Source organism: Panthera tigris, chromosome B1 (genome assembly GCF_018350195.1).
Source record: "Panthera tigris isolate Pti1 chromosome B1, P.tigris_Pti1_mat1.1, whole genome shotgun sequence".
Classification (NCBI taxonomy): domain Eukaryota; kingdom Metazoa; phylum Chordata; class Mammalia; order Carnivora; family Felidae; genus Panthera; species Panthera tigris.
In genome coordinates this window covers 80,203,670-80,227,394 of record NC_056663.1, presented here as the reverse complement: position 1 = coordinate 80,227,394, position 23,725 = coordinate 80,203,670, and the positions used below count along the sequence as shown (strand labels likewise).

Sequence of the window (23,725 nt, the reverse complement as noted above, 5' to 3'; positions counted from 1 at the left end):
AGTGACTGTACCAATTTGCATTCCCACCAATAGCGCAGCAGGGTTCCACTTTTTCTGCATCCCCACCAACATCTGTTTTTTTCTTGTGCTGTTAATTTTAGCCATTCTGACAGGTGTGAGGTGGTATCTTATAGTGGTTTTGATTTGTATTTCCCTGATGATGAGTGATGTTGAGCATCTTTTCATGTGTCTATTAGCCATCTGGATGTCCTCTTCAGAAAATTGTCTATTCATGTCTTCTGCCCATTTCTTAACTGGGTTATTTGTTTTTTGGGTGTTGAATTTGATAAGTTCTTTATAGATTTTGGATACTAACCCTTTATTAGATACATCATTTGCAAATATCTTCTCCCATTCCATAGGCTGCCTTTTAGTTTTATTGATTATTTCCTTCACTGTGGAGAGAGGTCCAAACACTTCATTTTTGGTTTTGTTTCCCTTGCTTTCAGTGATGTGTCTAGTAAGAATTTGCTCTGGCCAAGGTCAAAGAAGTTTCTGCTTCTGGGATTTTGATGGTTTCCTGCCTCACATTTAGGTCTTTCATCCATTTTGAGTTTATTTTTGTATATGGTGTAAGAAAGCGGTCCAGTTTCATTCTTCTGCATGTCGCTGTCCAGTTTTCCCAACACTATTTGTTGAAGAGACTGTCTTTTTTCCATGGAATATTCCTTCCTGCTTTGTTGAAGATGAGTTGACCGTATAGTTGTGGGTCCTTTTCTGGGTTTTCTATTCTTTTCCATTGATCTGTTTTTGTGCCAGTACCATACTATCTTGATGACTATAGCTTTTGTAACACAGCTTGAAGTCTGTCCGGAATGGTAATGCCTCCAGTTCTGTTTTTCTTTTTCAGAATTGGCTTAGATGTTCGGGGTCTTTTGTGGTTCCATACAAATCTTAGGACTGTTTGTTCTAGCTCTGCGAAAAATGCTGGTGGTATTTTTATAGGGATTACATTAAATGTGTAGATTGCTTTGGGTAGTATAAACATTTTAACAATGTTTGTTCTTCTAATCCATGAACATGGAATGTTTTTCCATTTCTTTATGTCCTCCTTAATTTCTTTCATAACTGTTCTATAGTTTTCAGAGTATAGCTCTTTTACCTCTTTAGTTAGGTTTATTCCCAGGTATCTTATTGTTTTTGGTGCAGTTGCATATGGGATCAATTCCTTGATTTCTTTTTCTGCTGCTTCATTATTGGTGTATAGAAATGCAACAAATTCGTGCACATTGATTTTATACTCTCTGACTTTGCCGAATCCATGTATTAGTTCTAGCAATCTTTTGGTGGAGTCTTTTGGGTTTTCTACATAGAGTATCATGTTGTCTGCATACAAAAAGTCTATTTCTTATTTGCTTTGAATATATAATAGTCTGGCCACTGTATAATAATGCAGTCCCCACATTTCCCAGCAGCTGGGGAGCTGGCCTTGACTGTCCATTGCCCTGCAGGGCTTGGCCAAGAGCCAGGCCACAAGAAAAGGCAGTGTGGAAGTCAGGTGAGGAGAATTAGTTAAGCTTTTAATTAACTCACCCTTTCCTATTGTGCGGATAAGTGTGGAGACTCAAACCTTCCATTATACCTCAAATGCTCAAACTAAGCCACATATTGACACAAGCAATAAAACAGTTCACTAAGCTTTAAGAAGGAGAGTAAAGAGGTGTAGCAAGGCTTTAAAGAGCTACTCAGCAAGAATTTGTATGGATATGCAGATGTGGGGCATCAAAGGGCTGGGAGTTCATCTCTAGTCAGTGCTGCCACTCTTCTCAGTGTGGAAGGCATCCTGTTGTTCATGAAAGTAATAGGACATTTGAAAACATCCAACTTATACATCTGTATGTAGCTAACCTGGATTCCACTGGACATATTTAATTTATTTATACCTATGGACTATTGTCCTGGAGGATGGTTCTTAGTCTGGGCATGTTCTAAACCTCCTTTTAAGTCCCCTAATTCTTATAGATCATCGTTTTGTATCATCATACACTTATGTGGCCCCTGTCTCTAAGGTCAACTTCTGAATTTTTAATGGTGGGTATGTTTATTGTTATCACATAATAAGAAGTCCTGAGAGACAACACTCTAAAGCTGGTTAATCTAATGTGAAATCAAAAGGTTATCCACTGAAGGAGAGGGACGAAGTAACCTGTTGCCTAGTGTAATACCAAGCCCCAGCTACACAGCAGAATTGGTCATTTGAGTCTCAGACTCTTCAATAAATGCAGACCAGCCAGGTGTGCAGGTAGGCAAAGTGGGGAGTCAAGGACATGATTGGCAGTTAAGTCAACTGCTTGGGGCTTCTGCTGGGAGTTTGGGGACAGAAGTGAGGAGCACAAGTGTGTGTACTAAAGAGAATCTGATCTTCACTTACTGTCTGGGGGATTTAGTAGACATATGATATAAAAATGGCAAAAGGTAGGGGCACCTGGGTGGCTCAGTCAGTTGAGCGTCTGACTCCAGCTCAGGTCATGATCTCACAGCTCGTGAGTTCAAGCCCTGCATCGGGCTCTGTGCTGACAGCTTGGAGCCTGGAGCCTCCTTCTGATTCTGTGTCCTTCTCTCTCTGCCCCTAACCAACTTGCATTCTGTCTCTGTCTCAAAAATAAACATTTAAAAAAATTAAAAAATAAAAGATTTAAAAAATGTCAAAATGTGACTTACCTTGTGTTATTTTTCAAATATAAATGATAGACTTTAAACTGAATGAGATGATGACCATGTAAGAAATAAGGATAACATAAAAGCAAATAACTTATTACAAATATTAGTCACTATATTTGTACCTCTGTCAGACTTAGTTTCAAAGCAGTTTTTTGTGTTGCTGACTCTGAGGCTGAGCTCTGAGAGACCATGGCAAGGAAGTAGTCTGTTCTCTTTCAGCATAACTAGGATGGGTCAGCTGTTGCCTGTGCCTATTTCTGAAGCTGTCACTTCCCTGTTGCCCTGTCTTGCCCTATTGACCTTTTGACTAGAAGAGAATTCTTTTTTTTTTTTTTTTTAATTTACCATCTTAACCAGTTTTTTTTAATGCTTATTTATTTTTGAAGGAAAGAGAAAGACAGAGAGACAGAGCATGAGCAGGGGGAGGGGCAGACCGAGAGAGGGAGACCAGAATCTGAAGCAGGCTGTCAGCACAGAGCCCGACATGGGGCTTGGATTCACGAATGGTGAGATCATGACCTGAGCCGAACGCCAAAGTCAGAGAGAGAGGAAGACAGGATCTGCAGTGGGCTCTGTGCTGACAGCAGGGAGCCCCATGTGGGGCTCTAATTCACAAACGGTGGGATCATGACCTGAGCTGAAGTTGGATACTTAATTGACTGAGCCACCCAGGCACCCTGAAGATAATTCTTAATGACCTTCCTCATCCTCCTGAGTAGAAATTTGAAGCATGATGTGACTCACAGTGCAAATGGGTTATGTAGAGGTTGGACAAGAAGGGGATACGTGTGGATTGAGAATGGGGTAGGTGAGGTCAGTGAACATGGCCCAGGGTCAAGGGATAGGAAGGTCTGAACTATGGGGTAGGCTTGTGGAGTCAACTGCCAGACTTTGCCTTAATCTTAGAAAGAGTTGTTTCTGTTTCCTTCTATGCAATTTAGATTCATCCTTAAAGAAACAGCTGACCTGCTGTGTAATGGTGTTTGGTCTCTGAATGTTATAGATTTTAGGAAATTAGGGAAGCAAATATTCCTTCCTGTTATAATTGACCAGCTTGTACCTCATTCTGTATGTTCCTTTTCAGTTTGTTCACTTACCCGGAATAGGTCAAGGACATTGGATCTATATGGTATGCAGTAATATTTTGAAATAAATGACTGTTTTTGAGAAACATTTTGTAAGTTTGGGAAGATCAGACGTTCAAAGAATTAAAGAACACCAATCTTACATTTAAGTGCTTAAGTTTTATCATTTATTAAACCTCAAAGTTAATAGTTTTCATCATTAAAATTATAAATGTTTGTTATAGGAAATGTGGTAATAATGAAATATTTAAACTATGACATAATTATATAAAGGATAAAAGATTACTCATGCCTCACTAATCAAAGTCTATTAACATTTTGGAGTTTTTTGTTTGCTTCTTCTATCTTTTCTATCTACTTATTTTTCCAGAATTGTCTATATAGATTTGTATTTTGCTTTTTCACTTAGGACAAGAATCCTGGGAGCAGACAGGCTCCAGGCAACAGGCAGTCTTCTTTATTATGGCAACATTATTCTCTGTTGTGAAGTTATATAATTTACCTATTTGTTTTCCTTTTTATTGGGTCATTGAAGACTGAGTATGATGTTTGGTATGTAAATGCTGTTATAGTATACTTCTTGATACATATGACCTCTGGGGTTAGATTCTATTCTTAGCATGGATAGCAGTCATGAATTTACAGAGTCCTGATATATGTTGTCAAATTACTTTCCAAAAATCTAACAGTTCACACTTGGGACATCTGGAGTTCTGTATGTCAAGTATCCCTTTGCTCCTCTTACAGTGGGAGTACTTGCCTTGTTTTGATCTACCTCACCAGATGATGTGACTGTGGGAACAAGGAGTGCTACCAAGCAGCAGCATATCTTCCCAGCTCTTAAGAGTTGATCTCATTGGGGCATGTGACCCAACTTTGGCCAATCTGACTTCTTTCATTGAGTTTTTATATACTAATGGTTGAGGTATTCTGTCTTCTGGGATTTCTAAACTGTGTGGCTATAACTTGGAGCTACCTGCTGCAAAGATTCCTGACTTAGACTAGGAATCTCTCTGTGATTGTAGAGAAAACGGGCAATACAAAGGGAAATTGAGAAAAGACACTGTGGGCTGGGAGGGGGGGTTATGATGGGACAGGAAAGGAGGGTGGGAGGAAGAGGCGTGAGGAGAATGGAGAAGGGAATGGGGAAAGAAGTAGAAGAACAGAGGATAGAGGAGATAGTTGAGTTCTTCAATTCCTTTATTCCTGGCATTAATGGCATCCATGTCCTTTCCAGTTGCATGAGCCAATAAATTCTTTTATGTGGTTAAGTTAGTTTGAATAGAATTTCTGTAGCTTGTTTCTGAAAGAGTCCTAATATACATTCTCACTTTTTCTATAGTTTCAGTTTGTTTGTTTGTTTGTCTATTTAAAATAATTTTTTATTTAAAATTTAAAAAGTATTTTTTTTAAGTTTATTTATTTATTTTGAGAGAGACAGAGACAGTACAAGTCGGGGTGGGGCAAGAGAGAGAGAGAGAGCACGAGAGAGAATCCCAAGCAGGCTCCGTGCTATCATGGCAGAGCCCAATGTGAGGCTCAAACCCACAAAGCCACAAGATTATGACCTGAGCAAAAACCAAGAGTCCGAAGCTCAACTAACTGAGCCACCCAAGGGCCCTAAAGATTTTTTATTTTTAAGTAATTTCTACATCCAACATAGGGCTTGAACTCACAACCCTGAGATCAAGAGTTGCACATCTACCCATAGCGCCAACCAGGTGCCCCTCTATAGTTTCAGTTTAAATTAAAAATCTATGGTATAAATGTCCTATTCTACCATGCACTGATACCAACTGTTAATCATAATTAGCATCAGTATTAATTACAATGCATATTCATGCTTAAACTAAAAGTCCTAAGTTGGCTAGCATTTGTATCAAGATTAGTGACAACAGAAATAAATACATTTTAAATTGATAAATGAGGTGTTGAATGAGTATTAAAAGTTTAGGGGACATTTACTCTTCACCTTAAATTTAATTTGATAGGTTTATAACTTTTCTTTTCCCTCCAACCCTCTTTAATTCTTAGGTAGAAAAATTCCAAGAAAAGATTGTTTTGCTATTATTGAACACTTGATTTGTTCATGAAAAAGAAAATCATATATTTATTTCCTTCAAGAGCATCCAATATGTTTCTTAGTTTTTTCTAATGTTTGGGTTGTATCTAGGACCATATTTGAGAGTACATTATATCCATTCCAACATGTCCTGAGATGCTCCCAAAGTGGGATGATTGATAGGTGTCATTGACTTGAGCAATTCCTAAAAGTTTTCCGGCATAAAGTAGATATGAAAAGGTCTCTAGGGTAAAAGGGAAGGAGGGACTTGGTTAAACTAGTTGGATTCTCAAAGCCTTTAAAGTGCTAATTTGCTAACACTCCAAAGGGAACTGCAAAAGGCCGAACATTTTTAAACCACGAAGAACCTTTTTCATTTAACATTTTATTGGCTACATGTTTGGTTTTGGAAATAAAGTAGTAAACAGGGTAAGAAGCTGCTTTTCACAGAATTTGTGTTACTTACAAGTCATTTGCTCTGCTGGAACATGACTACAAGTGAACACCCATATATCATATGCCCGCATATTTAAAAGCTATATGTTAAGCTAACAAATTGGTCAAATGTGTCCCATGCTCTTGCCTTGACTGATACATCTGCAAAATGAAAGCAGACCAAGCTTTCATTTAGAGTTTTTGGATTCCTTGGTGTGTTGTGATGGTGAAGGTAGAGAATGCCCCTGGCTCCCTGCTTCTGGGCCTCTTTCCCACTTCTCTTCCCCACCCAGAAGAAGTGTTGCTTGCCTGTTTGTGAACACCACAGTACCTTCAGCCAAAGTCTACCCCCCACCCCCAGTGGGGAAAGCCACAGAACTGAGGGTGGTGGGGAGCAGGTAGGGTAGGGGTCCCCATATCTTGTTTTGAGGGTGGTACTGCTTACTACATTACCTTGCATATCCTTGTCCTGAGGGATGCACTTTGGGAAACTGATTAAGTTCACCATTTTGAAAACAGTGACAACCTCGAGAAGATGGTACCATAGAGTTTTGGTTTAAATATAGCTGGTGTTGTCTTTATGACAAGAGGTGGATTAGAAGTTGAAACAGTTACCGTAAACGATTGGAATTATATTAAATGAATTTACCTCACTTCCCGAAGCCATGTTTCAACTATAACATATTTGTTTTAAATCTGGCAGTAATTGATAAAGACTTTTTTTTTTTTTAACATTTATTTATTTTTGAGAGGGAGAGAGAGAGCCAGCACCGGTGGGGGAGGGGCATAGAGAGGGAGACAGAGGATCTGAAGCAGGCTCAGTACTGTCACCACAGAGCCCCATGTGGGGCTCGAACCCATGAACTGTGAGATCATGACCTGAGCTGAAATCAAGAGTCAGCCGCTCAACTGACTGAGCTACCCAGGTGCCCCTTCTGCTAATAAAGACTTCTGAACTCCAAGTTCTGCCCAGAACATAAGCATTTGGTTGTGTAAGAAGTTGAGAGCTACCATTTAGTTCTTACTCGGTGTTTCAAAATAAGCAGCATATATTGTTAGTAACCTGAAATAATAGCAAATAATAGCAGGGAAAAGAGAAAATGCAGAAAGTTGACAGAAAAACTATAAAAGCACAGCCATCAGTGGCCATGTAGTATATAGGAACAGTCTTACACCCCTCAATCATTGCTCCCTAGGACTTTGTGATAGCTTTATGGTTTCCGTAGATTTAGAATGAAATTATTTTTGTATACTCTTTATTTAAAAAAAGATAATATGGCACAACAGATTTTTTATGTGCTTAAAATTCAAAAAATGTTTTGAGATAATGGCTCTTGTTATTAGTAATATTCACTTATGTGGCACCTAATAAGGAAATTAATATTTATAGTTGCTGAAAACTTCCAGATGAATGGCATTTACTAGCATGAAAATTACCATTCTTACACTTAAAATCCTGCATACATGACCTATTTTTCTTTTGAAGGATGCTGTCCTGGGGCACCTGGGTGGCTCAGTCTATTAAGCATCTGACTTTGGTTTCAGCTCAGGACATGATTTCATAGTTGGTGAGTTCGAGCCCCAAACTGGGCTCTGGGCTGACAGTGCAGAGCCTGCTTGGGATATTCTCTCTCTCTCTTTCTGCCTCTCTCCTGTTCATGTTCTCTCTCTCAAAATAAATAAATAAACTTAAAAATTTTTTTAAAGGAGGCTGTCCTTCTTCAGCACTCTCCTACCCATGCTGCATGGAGTCCTAGGAAGCCTTTTGGAGAAAGGGTATGCTAGGGTTATGCTGGGGTGTACTGAAGGGTATACTAGGGTATACTGAAGGGTATGCTTGGAAGAACTCATATCATCCTCTGATAAGGATTCTTTTGAATATTGGATGGGAGAATCATTCCTGCCCACCGATTGACCCTTTTTGGGGGGCTAGAACAGTTTTTGCTAAAGAATGTTGACAGGCTGGATCATTGCTGACTGCATCTGACTAAAAGTTCCCTTCATTTCGTTTAGAATATGTGGCAGACATTTTCTGGAAGCATTTTGTGATCTTACTCGGGCAAAATGTTTACTTGCCAGTAGATTTAGTGAATGAGAGGGAAGAACAACGAACGTGCAGGCATTATGTATGTGCCCTGAATTTAAGTTGTTGACAGACATCAACTATGACAACACTATGCTACAGATTTCTTTATTTTCTGCAGTTGAGGTTCAGAGACATGAATTATACTTGATTGCACAATATCTCTTCACAGAAATTGTAAGGAGAATGGCATGCCCTAACAGTGCTTCTTTACACAGAACACCCTAGTTCACTGTTTCCCCTCTGGCTTTTCTTAAACAAGCAATTTATTCTCAACAGTTTTAAATTTAAAATCAATATTTCTAATACAATAGTTTTACACTTTTCATCTTTATGTATGGACATGTATTGGAAGAGAATCCAAATGAGTTTAAGCAGTAAAGACGAGGCTGTCGATAAAAACATTCTAGGGAAGTCTATGAAAATGAAGTATTTCTGTTTATCTTTCAGCAACAAAAATATATATGGAAGGGCACATCGTGTAACTTTTATTCATTAATTAGATGTTAAGCAGTAGAAATGGTTTCGGGAAAAGCAAGTGCATTAAATTTTGTGGTACAAATTTTTAAAAATCTATGAAAGTATACATTTTGATGTCTAGCTTTCACTCATATCTTTATTTTCCCTATTACCCCAACCCACTTTTATTAGACTTTTGTATATCCTACCACTGTTTTGTTTTTTTAATTAAATTAAATTTTAAAATTTTAAACTTTTTTTTTTAAACAGTTTTAGGTTTATGACGAAATTGAGAGAAAAGTACAGAGATTTCCTATGTATCCCTGGCCGCCACACAGGTGTAACCTCCTCCATTATCAACATCCTACACAAGAGTGGGACATTTGTTACAAGTGATGAACCTCCATTGACACATCACGATCATCCAAATTCAATAGTTTACATTAGGATTCACTCTTGGCATTGTACCTTCTATGAGTTTGGACCAATGTATAATGACACACATCCACATTATAGTATCATACAAAGTATTTTCATTGCCCTAAAAATCCTCTGTGCTCTGCCTATTCATCCTTCTCACTACCCCCAAGCCCTGGTCTCTTTGTCTCCATAGTTTCGCTTTTTCCAGAATGTCACGTAGGTAGAATCATATAGTATATAGCCTTTTCAGATTGGCTTCCTTCAGTTAGTAATATGCATCAAGGTTCCTCCATGTCTTTTCATGGCTTGATAATTCATTTCTTTTTTATTGGTGAATAATATTCCATTGTCTGGATGTACCAAATTAATGGAGAAAAATTTAAGTAGTACCTCAATGTAGGCACTTTGAGCAACTTCTGGAATCCCCAAATAAATTTTCTCTGCTGTTCTACTGAAGCATGCCATCAATCAAGAGTGCTCAGTACTTACTTCATTTATTTTTAAAGTGTTTATTTATTTTTAAGAGAGAGAGAGCGTGTGCATGTGGGAGGGACAGAGAGAGAGAGAGAAGCAGAGGATCTGAAGTGGCCTTTGTGCTGACAGCAGAAAGCCCTACACAGCTCTTGAGCTCACAAACCACAAGATCGTGATCTAAGCTGAAGTCTGATGCTTAACCGACTGAGCCACCAGGCGTCCCAGTATTTACTTTAAAAGAGCAATACACTTAAATTATTTTCAAACTACCGAGTGAATTTTTTAATTTGACATCCTACTTGTTTTCAAGTTTTGCCAATTATAAATAAAGCTGCTGTAAACATCCGTGCACAGATTTTTGTATGGACATAAGTTTAACTCCTTTTGGTAAATACCAAGGGTTGTGACTGTTAGATTGTATGGTAAGAAGATATTTAGTTTTTTAAGAAATTGCCAAACCGCCCCCCAAAACGCTGGCTGTCCGTTGCCACCAACAATGTGTGCCACTTCCTGTAGCTCCACATACTTGTCACCTTTTGCTAGTGTCAGTGTTTTGGATTTTGGCCATTCTAACAGGTGCGTAGTAAAGCATCTTTTCATGTGTTTATTTGCCATCTGTATATCTTTTTTGGTGAGGTGTCTGTTCAGGTCTTTGGCCCATTTTTTAATTGGGTTGTTTGTTTTCTTATTGAGTTTTAAGAATTCTTTGCATAGGGGCGCCTACAAAACCCAAGACCATGACCTGAGCCAAAATCAAGAGTGAGACGCTAAAATCCACTGAGCCTAGATTAATTTTTTTTATGTGGATTTTTAGTCATTCTAGTACCATTTGTTGAAAGGACTATTTTTTCTCCATTAAAAAAATTTTTAGTGTTTATTTATTTTTGAGAGAGACAGAGACAAAATGTGAGTGGGTTAGGGGCAGAGAGAGAGGGAGACACAGAATCTGAAGCAGGTGCTAGGCTCTGAGTGGGGCTCGAACTCACCAGTTGTGGGATCATGATCTGAGCCAAAGTCAGTCGCTCAACCAACTGAGCCACCCAGGTGCCCCTATTTTTTTCTCCATTGTATTGTCTTTGCTCTGTCAGAGATAATTTGACTATGTTATATGAGTGCATTTCTGGGCTCTCTATTCCGTTCTTTTTCTTTTTTCTTTCCTTTTTTTTTTTTTTTTTTTTTTTGCCAATATCATGCTGTCTTGATTACTGTAGCTTTAGAGTAACTATTAAAGTCATGTAGTGTCAGTCTACCAACTTAAAAAAATTGTCATTTGTCAAATTTTGGTATATTATCAAAGGAGAATACCCATAGTTATCTGAAAAGACTGTTAAATACTTCATCCTTTTCCAAGTGAATATCTGTGTGGGGTTGGATTTTCTTCATATACTCCAAATAATATATTGCTAACAGATTTTTTTAAATATGAAATTTATTGTCAAATTGGTTTCCATACAACACCCAGTGCTCATCCCAACAGGTGCCTTCCTCAATCAATCCCCATCATCCACCCTCCTCTCCCTCCCACCCCCCATCAACCCTCAGTTTGTTCTCAGTTTTTAAGGGTCTCTTATGTTTTGGCTCCCTCCCTCTCTAACCTTTTTTTTTTCCTTCCCCTCCCTCATGGTCTTCTGTTAAGTTTCTCAGGATCCACATAAGAGTGAAAACATATGGTATCTGTCTTTCTCTGTATGACTTATTTCACTTAGCATAACACTCTCCAGTTCTATCCACGTTGCTACAAAAGGCCATATTTCATTCTTTCCCATTGCCACGTAGTATTCCATTGTGTATATAAACCACAATTTCTTTATCCATTCATCAGTTGATGGACATTTAGGCTCTTTCCATAATTTGGCTATTTGCTAACAGATTAAATTCAGAAGCAGTTATGAGAATCTAGCTGTGTTCTATTAAGCCTAATATTAAGTTCTATTAAAAATATTTGCAAAGTATAAAGAACTTCTCACTAAGTTTTTTGTTTTGGAGAACAGTTATTTTCATAAGAACGTGCCATTTGTATTAACATGTAATAGGTTTACTATGTAACTTTAAAATAAATACATATTTAAATTTTTTTCTTCAATTTTTTATATGGTAAGTATCAATATATATAACCCACATAAACCAAAACTTTTGAGGTCATCAATAATTTTTCAGAGTCTGAAATCCCCTGAAACCAAAATGTTTGAGAAACATACTCTTAATACTCTGTTAGTATTGGGCAACTTGAAAGAGTGAGGTCTGAAAATCAAGGCCAATTATTCATGAGGTTTATTTTTGTTATTTGCATGTTCTGTTCTGAGTCAATCATGTTTCCATTGCCACAAGTGGAATTTGTTTGCTTTAGAATAGTGCATCAACTGAGCCAAACTATTGTGAACTGGTCCTTCTCTCCTATTTTTACCATTTTGATTCCAGCTAGATGATTCCTGTTTATTTCAGTTCCTCTTAGGCCTTAAATAACCTTTAAGGTTATTATTCTTTATGGTTTTTATTCTTGTATTCTTAATTCACAATGAATTATGGAGCTTCAACCCACAACCCAGAGATCAAGAGTCGCATGCTCTATTTACCGAACCAGCCAGAGGCCCCCTTGCCTTTTTTTTTTTTTAAGTGAAGTTGACATTTTATTTTTTTTGGGGTTTTGTTTGTTTGTTTTGTTTTTTAAAAGATTTTTTATTTTTTGAGTAAAGTCCAAATCCATTCTGAGGCAGTGCTGTGACCCTGTTGGGGGAGTACATTGGGAATGGGATATGGCTGTGTGTGGTAGTTGCCTAGAGGCTTCTGTGAAGTTTTATAAATGGCAGTGGGGTATGGATGAGAATAAATCATCATTATCAACAAGAAGAATAATGATAACATGATCCATTTAGCATTTTTATATCCAATTTCTGTGGTCTTTTGTATCTGGGCAAATTTGAGTTTGGACGTAAAGAATTTTTGTATATACTTATATGGATTTGGGATAAGTTTCTGTGTAGGAAATGGATGTTTGATTACATATTTCCTTTTAGAGATGCACCCATGGTTTGGTATTAGCCTAAGTATTGGCCAAAATTTTTGTCTTTGGTTTAGCCTAAGGCTACTGGAGACCAAATGCCTACTTCAATTGTCATCCTAAATATTTGCAGAATCAGCGATGTGGTCGAATAGGTTACTATCACTATCACATCAAATCTGCATACAATGTTGTATACAATGCCAAAAACAGGAACAAAGCATATCATTAAAATTATTGCTACTATCTGAATATTCTCTTTCAAATGTAGATATTCTACATATGGTTTAAAATAAAAAATATGTCTATAGATTTAAAATGTTGAGAGTCTATCAACCCACTGAAATATAAATATAGGGGAGACTGGGTGACTCAGTGGGTTACCCCCAGGTCATGACTCCCCAGTTTGTGGGTTTGAGCCTTGCATCAGGCTCTGTGCTGACAGCTCAGAGCCTGGAGCCTGCTTCAGATTCTGTATCTCCCTCTCTCTGCCCCTACCCTGCTCATGTTCAGTCTTTATCTCTCAAAAATGAGTAAATGTTAAAAAAAAATTTTTAAGCTTTATTATAAAAAAGAAAAAGAAAGAAATATAAATGTTATAAAATGGGGCAATATTTAAGGACGATTGTGCAAATTGCTAACTTTCCACACAAAAATAATTAGAAGATTTTATATAATAAACTTATGAGGAAGTAGATTTAAAATAAAGATTAATTTTAAGGGAGCATATACTAGCTAGAAAACATTAATAATATTATATCCTCTTAGAGTCAGTACATATTTATAAAAGTTAAATAATATAAGAAAGAATAATAGAAATCATATTGTGAAGATTAGAATTAGTCCTCAGAGTCGTATTAGTATTCAACTATTAATAAAAATAACCTTTCAAATTATTTTTATTTTATAGTTTTGTTGTTGCTGTTGTTGTTATTGTTGTTTTAGTTACTTACTTCCATGAGGCCATGAGTCTTTCAGGAAAAAGTTCACTTTGGAAATTCTTCACAGCTTGAAGGATGGATGGAAAGCAAAATGTTAAGTTTGCTTTGTTAAAATTTCACAAGGTGGGAAAACAACCCAAATCATGTTTAACACCTGTAATAAATCATCTTTGATGCAGGCCTAACAAAGAATATATGGAATCAAGGAAGACAGTGTTAAAGAAAAATGAAAAACTCCTGAGATATGTTCTGCCAACCTGCAAGCATGCATCTATTTTGGGTCACACATCAGGTATACGTGAACACAGGAGCAATCTTTCAGTTGACAGTGCTAAAACATTTTTCTTTTATTATGTCAAATTTTAAAAAATTTACTGCTGGTCTTTATAATAAAATTATAGTAAAAATTACTTTTGGGTAAAATTCCAAGATTCTGACATCTGAGATGTTCAGTCTATGATGGCAAACTCAGGTTTGGGTCTTTGTTTTGGCTGAACGTTGATTTTCACATTTGTTTATTTTGCATTACCCAAAATTTGGCGCACCTCTACGTCTTTAAAGCATTACTCCTGCAGTGCAAAGTAAAAAAGGAGGAATTCACAATGCCACTAAGAAGGTTGGTTGGACATTTTCCTCTGTGTTTTTCTTTGCTGCTGTCTGTTTTGCTATTTTTTTCTTTTCTGGGACACGCTTATTGAACTTCTGTCCCAATGTTTATCTTTTTTTCTTACAGTTTTGTAGAAGTTCTTCATAAATTTAGTTTATCCTTGTTTTATTACTCAGTTTGTAACTTTTTCTCCACTCTGCTTTTGGTGTCATTTGATACACTAACATTTTAAATTTAATTTATCAAATTTATCAGCATCTTTTGTTTGAAAAGTTCTTTTCTAACATGAGGTCATAAAAATATTCTCCCATGTTTTTTCTAAAAGTTTGAAGTTTTTCCCATCACATCTAAATCTTCAGTCAATTTAGAATTAATTTTTATGTGTATATTAAGGATCAATTTTACTATTACTTTGAATAACCAATTCTTCCAGTACTTTTCATTGAATATAGTGTGTTTCAGTGATTTTCAGTGTCATCTCCAGTATAAGTCAAGGTTCCATTTGTGTGTGATTCTGTTTGGAGTCTCACTATTCTATTCTATAGGTCAATTTCTCCCTTCATAAATGCAACATTTAAAAATTACAATAGGGGGGCGCCTGGGTGGCGCAGTCGGTTAAGCGTCCGACTTCAGCCAGGTCACGATCTCGCGGTCCGTGAGTTCGAGCCCCGCGTCAGGCTCTGGGCTGATGGCTCGGAGCCTGAAGCCTGTTTCCGATTCTGTGTCTCCCTCTCTCTCTGCCCCTCCCCCGTTCATGCTCTGTCTCTCTCTGTCCCAAAAATAAATAAAAAACGTTGAAAAAAAAATTAAAAAAAAATTACAATAGGGTTATAATAATCTCGATCTTTATATGCAATAAGTGCTTTCCTCCTCCTCATTCTTCAATGATGTCTTGAGTATTTGTAAATTTTGCTTTTCCTTACAAATTAAAAAAAATTTTTAATGTTTATTTATTTTTGAGAGAAAGAGAGAGAGAGAGTGAGTGAGCATGCCCCAGTCGGGGAGGGGCAGAGAGAGAGGGAGACACAGAATCTGAAACAGGCTCCAGGCTCTGAGCTGTCAGCACAGAGCCCGATGCGGGGCTCAAACTCACAAACTGTGAGATCATGACCTGAGCTGAAGTTGGACACTCAACCGACTGAGCCACCCAGGTGCCCCCTTTTCCTTACAAATTTTAAAAGTAGGCTGCAATTCATTTGAAAATTCTGCTGTAGTTTTTGTTTTTTGAAATAAACTTTACATACAGTAAAACACAGATCTTAAATGTACAATTCAATGAATTTTGAAAAGTGTATGACCTTACGTAACCAGGAGCCAATCAAGATAAAGAATATTTCCATGACCTCAAAAAGTTCCCTTGTGGCCACCATCTGTTAATTCCTATCTGCCAGAAGCAACCACTGTTCTGGTGTCTATCATCAGAACTTAGTCCTGCGTGTTCTTCAATTTTAAGTAAGTAAATCCATTTGGTATATACTCCTTTGTGTCTGGCTTTATTTTGTTCAACATAATGTTTTTGAAATTTATTCTTGCTTTGTGTATATCTGTAGTTAATTATTTTTTATCATTGAGTAATATTTCATTGTGGACATCCCACGATTTGTTAACCCATTTTACTGTTGATGGTCATTGGGCTGTTTTCATTTTTTGGCTCTTATGGATAAAGCTGCTATAAATATTAACATAAAAGTCATTTAAATTTCTCTTGGTAAGTATCTAAAAGTAGAATTCAAGGTTAATAAGGTAAGAGTATATTTAAATATATAAGAAACTATCAAATCATTTTTCCAAAGTGGTTGCACCATTTTACGTCCCATTGGCAATGCATGAGAGTTTTAGTTGTTCCACATCCCTGCCCAATGTTAAGAGCTGTCAAGTTTTAAAATATTAGCTCTTTTAGGGGCATCTGGGTGGTGCAGTTGGTTAAGTGTCTGACTCTTGATCTTGGCTCGGGTCATGATCTCACAGTTCATGAGTTAGAGCCCCACATCAGACTCTGTGCTGATGGCGTGGAGCCTCCTTGAGATTTTGTCTCTCCTTCTCTCTGCCCCTCCCCCACTTGTGCATGTGCCCTTTCTCTCTCTCTCAAGGTAAATAGACTTACTAAAAAACAAAATATTAGCTATTGTAGTGAGCAGCATCAAGTAATACCTCATTGGTTTCTTTAATTTGCCTTACTCTGATGACTAGTAATCATTCATGGCTTATCGTCCATTCATAAATGTTCTTTTGTGAAGTGTTCTTTCGTGTTCAAGTCTTTTGCCTATTTAACAAATTTGAATGTGTGTCTTGTTACTACTGAGTTGTATGAGTTCTTTCTGTATTTTGGATATAAGACCTGTGTCATATATTTGTATTGTGAATAATTTTTCCAAAACTGTGTTTTGAATTTATTTTCAGAATAGTGTTTATTAACAATTGAAGGAGGGCTCCTGATGTTTGGAGGTGTGTGTGTGTGTTTATTTTTGAATGTCTTTATTCCATCCATTTGGGGTATATTCACTCAACAGAGAATTCTATTTTAACAATTATTTCCTTCAGCAGTTTAAAAATGTCATTTAATTTTCTTTTGGCTTCCATTATTTTTGATGCAAAGTTTTCCTTTGTTTGTGTTGTTGTATTTGTTTGTGTTATTATATATTATGTATCTATTTTCCTGGGTACTTTTAGATATACTGTCTAACTTTGGTTGTCAGCAATTTGACTGATGTACCCGGCTTTTTCCCCTTTGAATTTATTTTGTTTGGGGTTCACTGAACTTGTTGGATCTTTAAGTTAATGTTTTCCAACACATTTGGAAATTTTTGACCATTATTTTTTAAGAAATATATATATCTGCCTTATCTTTCCACTCCATCTCCTCTCCTCTCCAGGGACTCTAGTGACACTATCCATGTTAGACCATTTTATATTATTCTACAGGTAACTGAGTGTCCATTATTTATTTAAATCATTTTTCTCTCTGATCTATTGGATTATTTCTTTTGATTTGCCTTCAAGTTCACTATAGCTTTATCCTGCAATATCCAATATCCTGTTAAACCCATCCAATAATTTATAAATGTGTCAGCATAATTTTCATTTCTACGACTTCCATTAAGTTCTTTCTTAATAGTTTCTATTTCTCTGCTGAGATTCCTCATATGTTTACTTATTATGATCATCTTTCCTTTAAGCCTATGAACAAATCTGTAAAGTCCATGTCTGCTGATACTAACCTCTGGATCATCTCAGGTCTGTGTCTATGGCTTGCTATTTTTCTTGGTTATGGGTCATAGTTTCTTAATTACTCATGTCTAATAATTTACTATTGTATGCTAGACATTGCTTTGATACATTTTTGGGAGACCAGATTTCTTTTTCTTTTGAAAGCTCTTGAGTGACGTGCTATAAAGCACAATAAATTACTGCCAGATCCCTTTGTTCATGACAAGTCTGCTATGACTTTTTTTTCACTATATGCACTTATGTGTGAAAATCACAAAAATTTCTCATATATACATATATTTATGCCCACACACTTATTTTCATGAAGTTGAAACATCTTGTATCACTTGAAATATTTTCCTAATCATTAAATTATTACCTTCTATTCGTATTCATTTCTTCATAAGTATATTCTATTTTATTAATTACATTGTGAACCTCAGGGATGGATCTTTATTTTATATCTCTTTGTAGTCATGGCATTTGACACACAGCTAGAATTCAATAAAAGTTATTGTTCTTAATGACAAGAAGAATGTCTTGCTCTGGTCCTTTGGGCTTTACTCCACTGTCTCTTCTGTAGCTAGTCTTACTCCACTTTTATGAGTAGCAAACACTGAGTTTATTCATTTATTCTCTCATACATTTATTCATCTACTCATTCAGCAACTATTTATTAAGAACCTACCATATGCCAGTTCCTGTCTTGGTGCTGTGATTACAACAGTGATAAGACAAACAGTGTTCACTCCCTCATAGAGCTTATGAATTAGTGGATTTGAGAGTTTAGCTAAGCTACCCCATGATATGGCTGCCTTGGCATCCATTTTGTTTGGCCAGCCAGTCTGGGAAGGTTTTAAAAGGACACACCCTCATGTAAGCACAAGCTCTTGGTAGCAGAGTTGTAAGTAATTGTAAGTTCCTTCTATAGCTTCCCCAGTAGCCCTTAGAATAAATAGTCTTCCCCACCAGCCAGGGCCTTACCTTTGTGTGCCATTTATGGGGCTTACAAAGCCCTTTTGGTGTGAATTGGCCAACCCAGTCTTAGTCTGGGAATCCCAAAGTATTCTGTGTGGACCCTAATTTAAAAGGCACGTGCCCTAGGTCCTGCCTGTCTCTGACTGCACTCTGCCTCAACCTCCCCCCATGTGGTCCCTCAAAGCATTCTGTGTACTTCCTCTAGGACCTGTCAGTAATAAACTTCTCTATTTTAATTTCTCTTGTGGCCCTTTATTGCTCACCATCTGGCATCTTGTGCTCTATTTAACAAATGTTAATTTAATTAAGTCATAATAGTGATAGAAACAAATAATAAGGAAATAAACAAGTAACTGCATAAGATATAATTAGACGGTATTCTAGGAAGGAAAATAAATCAGGGGAAAGGGATAAAGAATAAAAGAAGTAGCTATTGTAGTGATAATGATGCACGGGTGGTTTTAAAAATAGGATATTGAGGAAAGGCCTCTCTGAATAGGTGATATTTGAGCATAGACTTCAAGCAGAGCAGTTAAGTGACTGTATATACACAGAATAAGGGGCTGGTTATTAGATGTGCTTTCAGAGGCATTGGAAAGGCTGCCTTCTCCACTAAGCTTCTGAAATCCAGCTATCTGAACTTTGCACCTTTATCTTAAGGCTTTATTGCCTTAACATGCAAATCCCTGTGGTAGAGTTTCTATTTAAACTTGTACCTGTCAAATATTTCTGTGTGAATAAATTTTGGAATTTTGATGAAGAGGTGAAAATAATAGTTCAAGCACCTAAGGAATCAGTGTACTATAGTTGTGAAGAGCACAAATCGCCTGGGTGACAAATCCTGGCTCTTTCACTTATTAGCTGTGTGGCCTTCATCAGGTTACTTAATATCCTAATGCCTCAGTGACTTCAATTATAATATGGGGATAATAATAAATCTGTCCTAATATAGCTGATATGATGATGGTACCTTGTAGCATTTTCAAAACCTTCATTGGCTCCTCCATCTGGGAGGATTACCCATCACTGCTCCATTGTTGACTTGGCCAAATAGCTTTTGTTTTTTGGCCTCTGAAATGTGAGCTTAAGTGATGTATACAACTTATAAGCAGAAACTTTAAGATCCATCATATATTTTCACCATTCTCTCTCTCTTCTCTTCTGTGAGAATGATGTCTCCGACAGGGGTTTCTTCAGCCTGCATCCTGGAGTAAAGAGGGCATGAAGGAGAGCCACGGTCAAAGTCAACATATAAGTGAGACATACACGTTATGAGCCACTGAGATTTGGAGTGATTTCTTATTGCTGCATTTTTTTACCCTAACACTATGATATAAATCAATTATTATTTCTAACATGCTTATAACATTATGTGACACATAGTGTACATTAAATAAACAAATCTAACCTTAAAAGAATATAGCTGTTGAAGAAAAACCATAAGAAAATCACAAGGCTGGGACGCCAAAACCAATGATGTGTCATTTTCTTGCAGTCTGAACCAGATATTAGAAATAAGATGCTGGAGGGGTGCCTGGGTGGCTCAGTCGGTTGAGCGACGGTCATGATCTCACGGTTTGTGGGTTCCAGCCCCGCGTCGGGCTCTGTGCTGACAGCTCAGAGCCTGGAGACTGCTTCTGATACTGTGTCTCCCTCTCTCTACCCCTCCCCCACTCATGCTCTCTCTCTCTCTCTCTCTCTCTCTCTGTGTCTCAGAAATAAGTAAACATTAAAAAAAATTAAAAAAAAAGAAATAAGATGCTGGAGTCAAATAATTTGTTAATGTTCTGCATTACAATTGTTTCCCAACTATTTCTTATGGAGTCTTTACTCCTCACTCCTATGTATACTTCTTAAGAGTAGAGATTATGTGGCCTATTAAAAAATATGTACACAATGCCAATTTTAGTGTTCTCACAAAACAATCTCCCTAGTGTTTTTCAACTAACCGGATAGCCACAAGAAAAAAAAAAACTTGTTAATCCGGATGTTTTGAAAAAAGGAGAGCTTCTATTCATCCTGTACATGTTATAAGAGTGACCATGATTTTCTTAATTGCATTCCATTTGTTTTGTTAACTAAGGTACTGTACTAAATTCTGAAGCTTATATTTGTCCTTAAATTTTTGCTTGGAAATTTAATTATTCCTAAGCTTTTCGACATAAATCGCTTCTGGTAGGTTAATGGGGTAAAGGAAGAATGAAGACTCCTTTTTCTTATTTATGTCTAACAAAAAGGCCACAGATTTAAGGATATATATGAGAAGTCAATCATAGCAATAACACCTTTTTAAAAGGGTAGGTTAATCTAAGTTGAATAAATTGTGATTAATAACTGATGTCAAAACTGGAGCAATTTCTTCCTTGAATAATTTAACAGTATTAAAAAATGTCTATGCTGTTAAAAAAATATTCTGCAGGGGGCGCCTGGGTGGCTCAGTAGGTTAATCATCTGTTGTGGATCAGCCCAGGTCATGATCTCACGGTTTGTGAGTTTGAGCCCTGCATGGGGCTCTGTGCCAATGGTGCAGAACCTGCTTGGGATTCTGTCTCTCTCTGTCTTGTCCCCTCCCCTACTTACTCTCTTACTTCTCTCTCTCAAAAATAAATAAATAAAAATTTGGAAAAAAAAATCTTAAAAAAATATTCTGCAAAAAGTCTAGAAATGGAAAAGGAATTGGAGTATACATTCATAATAAAAATTTAGTGTATGAAAGGAAATTTAATGCAAATTTGTAATAATTTGTATGGTAAATTATCCTTTATAAAAGTGTTTAAAATGATCTCTTAATTAAATAGTTATTTAATTACAACCAAAGGTACTTAGTCATTAGGCTATTAGGGAAGAATTTAAACCACAAACAAATGAAATATCAAGAAAAAAATTAGAAAAAGTAGTGCATTTGTTTGAAAAAAGACCTTTTTGATTGGGGACTGGAAGGCATGAATTTTTTAAAATCTTACTTCTTAAAAGTTATTCTTTATTAGGTAGATAAGTTTGGAAAATATAATATATACCTGTGTTCCCCGCACTTACCTTTATCAAATCTATATATTATTATGTTTATTTCAGTTACTTATTTTTCTAAATATTTATTTATTTGGGGGAGAGAGAAAACCTAAGGAGAGGGAGGGGCAGAGTGAGAGGAGAGAGAGAATCCCAAGCAGGCTCCAAGCTGTCAGCACAGAGCCCCACATGGGGCTGGATCTCATGACCATGAGATCATGACCTGAGCTGAAATCAAGAGTTGTATGCTAAACCAACTGAGCCACCCTGGCATCCCTCAATTACTTCATATTTAAAGAAATACAACATTACAGATGTAATTACTGTCCCTCCCTGATTCTAGTTTCCTTCTTCCCTCCCTAAGAGTAAGTACTGTTCTGACACTACCTGCTGACTCAGGTAGAGGGAGACTGGCTGGGGCTGTTGCAGAACTATCAATATCTGGCCATCCAGTTGGGCAAAGACCGAATTGAAATCTTTCCCTCTCAAATGGCACAGCCCATCATGAGTGCTTCAGACAGGCTGAAACCTCCTGAAGAAAAAATCTGATGTCTTAACTCTTCCACTTCGATAGATCCTGAAGAAGATAATAGAGACTAACATGTAGATGGCTGAAGTGATGAGAGAAGCTGCCTTTTCGTTTGCTGAGGCCAAGTTCACCACAAGGGACCTCTGCACCACAGTTATCTACAAGGTAACAAAGCCCAAGTGAAGCTTCCAGAGAAGAAAGATAACTCTGCAGCTGGTGTTACTCTGCCAGTATTTGAGTATTCCCCCAAGGAACTGACAGTTGTGAACTGACTGGTTTAGCCAGAGGCAGGGGCACAACCAGCTATATTAAAGAGGAATTAAGCCAAAGCAGTGGAAGTACTGGTGGAAGGAGTAGCTTCAGTGAAGACTTCCTTTGTTACTTTGAAACTTTTTTTAAAAAAAAATTTAACGTTTATTTATTTTTGAGAGACAGAGCATGAGTGCGGGAGGGGCAGAGAGAGATGCAGACAGAATCCGAAGCAGGCTCCAGCCTCTGAGCTGTCAGCACAGAGCCCAATTCGAGGCTTGAACCCGTGAACGATGAGATCACGACCTGAGCTGACGTCGGATGCTTAACCGACTAAGCCACCCAAGCGCGCCTGAACAAAGCCATTAGGATAACCAACAGGTGTGTAAATGCCACTGAACGTGTCATCATTCCCCAGAATGAAAGTACCCTTGCCTATATCATTACAGAGCTGGATGAGAGAGAACAAGAAGAGTTCTATGGGTTAAAGAAAATACAGGGGAAGAAAAAGATTCTCAAGGAAAAGTTGGAGAAGGACTTGGAGCAACAGAAGACAGCTGGAGAGGTAATGGAGGCTGCTGATCTTTGGCTGAAGAGAAGGACGAGGATCTTCTTGAGTAATCTTTCCTGCTCTGGCTCTTTCAGAAACCCTAACACGGCACCATTTTAATTCACGGTATGTAGGTTCTGTACGTGTGGCTATTTATTTTTTGGCCTAAGAATTTCACTGTTTGTAAAATTTCCCTTGACGTTCAGTTCTGGGAGTACCTCTGCAGAATCATAATTCAGCAACCATTTATCACGTGAGGTTTGTAAACCCTGCCCAGGAACTTGTAGGGCTTATTCTGCACAAGTGACATTTACTCCATTTACCTCTGTGATACAAGAGGTCTGCTTACTGAGAATATTAGGAAATTCCCCTCAGGAAAGAGAAGTGGCCTCAGGCCAACATGTGTAGGCCAACCATTGCTGGAAGACCCTTGGTTCCTGCCCCCTCGCTCCGCTCCGCACTGCTGTGTGAGATTGCTGCCGTCATCCTTGTGTTCTGGTACTTCTCTCCTCAAGCTTTATGAAAACCTTCCCGGTCTTTCCTTGCATGACCGGGCTCTGTCCTGTCCATCATGGGAGCTGTTCTGCCAATTTAAATGTGACTATGGTATAAACAGCAAAATGATTTTAAAAAAAGTAATCACTCTGTCGAAATTGTTAATTATCCTCATTTTACTTTTGATCTTTAACCATACGCACAAACACACACATATACAGCATACATGTGTAAAGTGTACAGCATTGTTTTACATTTTTAAATTTTGTTAAAATGTTATGATGTATACACCTTTCTGAGGCATTTATTTTTGTACAAATTATGTTTTTGGAGATTTGTCCATGTTGACGGTCATAGTACTGCTTCTTTCATTAGCTCCTGCGTGTGGTTTCCATTGTATGAATGCCACAATATATGTATTCTCATAATAATGGATATCTCCAGCCTTTTTGTTACCATAAGCAAAGATGCAGTAAAAATTCTGTT

General features: G+C 37.3%; 1 pseudogene; it reads left to right on the top strand.

Moving 5' to 3' along the window:
- Positions 1–1,390: 1,390 nt before the first annotated feature.
- On the top strand, positions 1,391–22,815 carry LOC102948469 (annotated as a pseudogene).
- Positions 22,816–23,725: the final 910 nt, after the last annotated feature.